Raw genomic sequence first — 5754 nt, 5'->3', positions numbered from 1 at the left:
AATTTTTTCGTTGATCGCTCAAGCCTAATAGCTTCCACAGGTGTCACTATAGGAAGAATATTAGAGAGCAGAAAATCATTAGGAAAATTGAAACCTTAAGCAACAATTATTAGTCAGAAACCTACATCACAGAGTAAAATCACCTCTAAAATGCTCATAAAAGGCTGCTTAGTGTCATAGCAAACAAACTGATTATCCAGAAAAATACTGAAATGACAAAATAGCACACCTCTAGCCATTCTAGTATGTATTCTTACTAGCCAGCAATAAAACAGTATTCCTGTAGATCTTAAACTAGGTATAAAATAACACTTCTTATGGGAAATTGCACTTTGAGAATCCAGGGTGAAGAAATCACTGATGAAAAGACAATCTTGGATAATAGCTATGATAGCATCATTGATCCCAAATACAGAGGCATACGCCTACAGGCAGAACTTACAAGAAGAGAATTTCCTCACATACTAGCAACCTACTTCTTGGGTTCTTTTACCCCCACATTGTAGACCCCATCTATACTGGCATATAATACATTTTGAAACTTCATTATATGGTCAGTATAGACACTTATAATGCACTTTAACTGCATTTAACTCTTTATATGAGTCTATACTGACCATATATCGCAGTTTCAAACTTCATTATATGCCAGTATAGACGGGGCCATAGTCAATCCACTAATACCTGACATAAGCAGTTGTCATTGCTTAACAAATACTTAGTAGAATGAAAACCAATACAATATGTGCCATGTGTGAATGTGGAAAATAACAGGACTATACTGGGATTTCACAGAGTACATAAGTTCACAGTGTTGTAGTAGAGCCAGTAAGTAATGTTGCAAGCAGTAGTATGAGTACCAGTAGGAGGAAAAGGGCTACTCGTGAGCAAGAGTCAGATGAAGAACAGCAAAGGAAAAGTATCCGGGATATACTTATGGCACCTACTGATGAAGACACATTCGAAGGGTTTTCAAGTGGTGGTGAGTCAATGAGCGAGGAAGGATATGTGGTGGATGGGAATAGAGGCACAAAGAGGGTTACTCGGGAGCAGGAATCAGATGAAGAACGGGAGAGGAAGAAGGATATACTTACTGCTCCCACAGATGATGAGTCGTTTATGGGTTTCTCTGGGAATGATGGGTCTGGGACTGATGAGGATGGGAAGAACACAATGGATTGGACTAAGGTACAAGTGATAAGGGATATATGTGCAGAGCCAACCTCTAGTGACATGCTTGTGGGGTTTTGTGACATGAGGATTGGCAAAGGGGAGATACATCTGAATCATGGGGAAGCCTAAGTCTTGACAAGAGATGGAGGAACTGGAGGGATAGAAACAGGGGTTCACATGTGAAGACAAGGACAGATGTAAGAGATGATGATGGGGGTGGAGGCCAGCCTATCATCGGATGATGATGTGTAAGTTAAAAGTAGGCTCTGAAATGGGGAATCTTTGCAGAAGGCAAAATGTTGGTTACGTATTGTGTGTTTTTGTTGCTGCCTGTTCTCGTGTTGAATTTTGGGTCTGGGTTCTGCAGCCTGGAGGTTGTGTTACCTGTGTATCTTAGACTTGGACTGACTTCTCGTGAGTGTGGCTTTCTCCCTCCCTAGATTGTGGACTGACTTGATGATGACTTTGTTTGACAAACTTGAAAATGATGTATCCTTTGGCTTCTTCGGTGACAACTCTTGGACTATGGCTGGCTTTGGTAACTCCTTCTTGAAGTTAACTCTTTGGGGGCAGCACTGTCTGTTGGAACTTTTGTGTACAGCGCTGCTTGTTTGCTGGTTACTTTGATTGCTTTTTAATCCGGTTTTTCCTTCTGTTTAACCCAGATTATTTTCTGTTTGCCTTTTGGAGCCTAGTTTGGGTAAATTCTTTGAGTTTGGCCAGAGACACTGAAGCTAAGTGTCTCTGAGCTTTATTTACTTTTTGCAATAAACCTTTTGTTGGATTAAATAGTGTGTGTGGCTCTTTAAGCCCTCTGTGTCTCGACACACAGAGATGTCTGGAAAGGATTAGATAAATTATCAGTAGATATTTGTGAAACCAGGTAACAACTAGACAGTTAATATGATAAATTTTAGGCATGCGCAATCGATAAAAATGTTTTAAAAGTCATTACAAAACTGGGGCCGATGGCATTTTGTTTCTAAAGTATTTCTAAAGTATCACTAGTGAACATGTTGTTACTATAATCAGAGCAATGGAATTTTGTTACTTTTTCGTTATAGTATTGCATAAGTGGAGAAACTTCAGGGGCTCCTTTCTAATTCATTTTTATAACTATTGGGGTGAATCTTACTACAATAGTAGAACACATTTTCTACTGTTAGCCCACCAAATTTTGAAACATTTCACTTATCCACAGATTTTTGGGAAATTTTTAATAGAATCCTAGAATTGAAGGGGGTGCCAAGGGCTATCTAATCCAACCCCCTTCTTCCAGGCAGAAGAGCACCATCAAAATTCTCCTGACAGATGTCAATCCAGCCTCAAAAATAAGTAATATGCTTCTCCTAGTGACCCTCAAGGGCTATCCATTTAGGGATTTCTTCCTAGCCCAACACAGAGGTTTACTTACTAGAAGTATCAGTCAGTCCTTTTCTTTGCAGATTCAACAATTTATTGAAAAGCTGGCTGGCTGCTGCTATATCTCTCCCCTATCCTGATTGAGGCTTTCTGATGCAAGCAGAATTCTGGGAAATGTAGTTTAGGGCAGGGCCTTTTGAATTCTCTGGCATAAGGCTACTCACCATCCCAAATGAAATTTCCCAGAGTTCTGTGCTTTCTCAGTCTTTTTCTCAGCAAACTCTGCTCCCTGATTTCCCTTTGCTAATGGTGAGAGACCAAAGAAGCATAGGAGCCTTTTTGTCTGCTTGCCATGAAAATGAAATTGACTTTGGGAGGCTTCTGAGCTTTACAAAATTAAAATGAAAAAGGATTGGGTAAGTTTTTATTCTTAAGTTTTAGTTGCATGCCATGCCCATCACTTCGGAAGTACAGATTTAATGAACGTTAATATGATTTACAGAACTTTCAAAAAAAAATCTCACAGGCCTAATGATAATAATGAAATGAAGTCTCTTTCCACATAAATGGTTACTACTGATGTTTAATGCTATCAGATGTATATGACCAGAACAAACAATGTTAATTTGACTTATAGTACAATCCAAAATATGTTTACTCAGAAGTACATCCCACTGGGATCAATGGGACTTACTCCCAGGTAAGTGAATATTGAATTGCAGTCTGAACTTCATTACACTTAACTCATGTTTGACACATAAATCAATAGTACTTCTTCTCCCTTTCTAGTGTACAGTCACATTGCTTACAAAGCTTGTCTTGCTTATTTTTTTCAGTACTATGGAGTGAAATGTATCCTATTACCAGGACATCTTGCTTTATTCTAAGGTACACTGTATTCCAGACTCCTTGAAAATTCTAAAGTGTTGTACCATTGGTCTCTTTTGTTAGACCCAACAAAGTTATTGTTGCACACATAGCAATCTGTAAGAGCTTTATATTCATATCCTTGTTTTGTAATAGTACAAAGATGAGTAATCTATGGTCCTTTCAGAGTAAAGTAGACTTCCATAAGTATTCCGTGTAGATCTTCAAGAAAAACTTAGGAAAAGATCCAAACTAGCACAAATATAAAGAATAAGAGTCTTAAGATAGAGTGATAAAGTTTGTCCTTTTCTGGTTACTTTAAATGATTACTGCTATAATTTGGCTTAGAGTGAATCCATGAAGAAGAGGAAAAAGAGTTGAGTACACCTTGAGTTAGCTTGTGTGGTGAAAAGCTTAGTGGGGGCTGCAGCAAATGCTCTTTTAGTAATTTGACATACCATCAGAAGATCTTCTAGTTCATGAGTAGATTGCTAAGTAAGGAGGTGTGTGTCAATGCCTCCACCATGGTTAAGAAGCATACAGATCTCTGAAAGAAGCTAAATTTTATGTGGACTCAGGAACATCTTAATGCTTGGGAAAGTGATGGTTTCCTTTACATTTTCACAAAGTGTACGTGTGCACTCAACACTATGACAAGTCGTCTGGAAAAGAAAGCTCTTAGGAGAGGGAAAATACTTCAGCAGGTATTACCAGTATTAGCTTGTTTGTAAAAGGAAAGTTCTTATTATACTGGAAATATACTACATGTGCTGCTCAAGGACATGTCCAGGAGTCAAGGAATGTATGGAAAGTTGACTGTCAAAGCTTCTGAGACTAAGAAGAAGATTTTAGGTTCCTTCTGTGTAACTGATCCACAACAGCAGGCCTGGATCTGAAATATCATCCTGCTAAACAAAGTAGAACTTCATATCTGAAAGGCAGAATATAGGAATTTTAAGACAGGGATATTCTCTGATGCCATATAACTCCTGTTCTAAAAGCGTCCATGGCTTTTACTGATGCCTGAAAATAATATATCTGTACACATCTAGGTACTCTCTGAAAGAAGTAGAGTAAGATGAGAAATGCTCTCCCTATAACCCTCCATCCCTTTTAGCATCGCTTGAATTAGTGAATATCAAAGAAATCAGTGACAGATCTCTGTCAAGCTCTTTCCTGGAGTGGAAAGCACTAGGCCACATGCAAAGATGCACATGGTAAATTCTTCTTCCTGCTCTCTCCTTTTTCTTGCTTAAAGAAAGCACTGGAGAAGGTTGCAGGATGTCCCTATAACCTGAGAAACATTCTTCAGCATCCCTGACCAAAGGAGAACATCTGTAGATATTAGATATGTGCAATCCATGAAAAAAAAAATGGTTCAATACTCACTCCAAAAAAGGGGGGTGCTGGCGCTTCGTTTCTAAAGTCATTTCTGAATTTTGAAGCAAAAAAATTCAAAACTTTCCGAAACTTCGTTAATGGTGGGTGCGCATGCGCATAAAGGAAAACATTATCGTCAAAAGGGAAAATTGAGGGCCCGCTCTCTCCATCATTTTTTGAGCTATCATAATGATATTTGTGACCATGGTAGAACACAATTACCAATGTTAGCTCACCCAATTTCAGAACGTTTCCCTTATCCTCTGATTTTTGCCAAATTTTCATAGCTTTTATAATAAACCATTTTTTAATAATTGAAGAAATCTGTTCCTGGTTTGAAAGTCTTATTTCCTGTTTCATTGGATTGTCTTTACTTTGAAAGTCATTGTTCTACTTCAGAAATTTTATTTTTGTGGCTGAAACTTTGTTAAATTGGTGGACAATGTCCCAGGAAACCATATGTGCTATAGCACCATGTCCCTTGCGCAAGACAAAGGTTTGGCAGTGTAATAAAATTTCTATGACAGAACCAATTAGGAAATTATATTTATCATCCAGGAAAATAAATCATAGTACACCATCAAATCACTCCTGACAGATGGCCATCAGCCCCTGGATAAGGAAATCTGTTCCTGGTTTGAAACTGTTTCATTGGGTTTTGTGGGGCTGTGTGTGACTTGACTAAGATCACCCAATGGGTTTCCATGGCTGAGTGGGGAATGAAGCCACAATCTTAGTCAACTCTCAAACCACTACACCACACCATGCTGTTCCAAAAGGAGCCACTGTTTCTTCCTAGGAGGCTTAAAATCTCAGCTACTATGAGAAAATTCCCAAAAGTCTTGGATCAACCCTCCCAAAACTCCCCCAGGATTCACAGCTGTGTCCCAAGATCCGTCACTTTTCTTCTTATCCCAGATTATATGGCAACGGGGACTCATATAATCCAGTTTAAATCAGATAATCTGGGAT

The 5754-nt window shown here is 38.6% G+C and overlaps 1 long non-coding RNA gene across 1 annotated transcript; it reads left to right on the top strand.

Moving 5' to 3' along the window:
- Positions 1 to 2814: 2814 nt before the first annotated feature.
- LOC103278381 (uncharacterized) lies at positions 2815 to 4752 on the top strand. Its single transcript, XR_506011.3, has 3 exons — positions 2815 to 2951; positions 3372 to 3423; positions 4661 to 4752. It is a non-coding gene; the product is annotated as an uncharacterized LOC103278381 (long non-coding RNA).
- The last annotated feature ends 1002 nt before the right edge of the window (positions 4753 to 5754 follow it).

Source organism: Anolis carolinensis, chromosome 3 (assembly GCF_035594765.1).
Source record: "Anolis carolinensis isolate JA03-04 chromosome 3, rAnoCar3.1.pri, whole genome shotgun sequence".
Lineage (NCBI taxonomy): Eukaryota > Metazoa > Chordata > Lepidosauria > Squamata > Dactyloidae > Anolis > Anolis carolinensis.
Note: the sequence above shows the minus strand (reverse complement) of the source record. Positions and strands in the feature narration are given on the sequence as shown.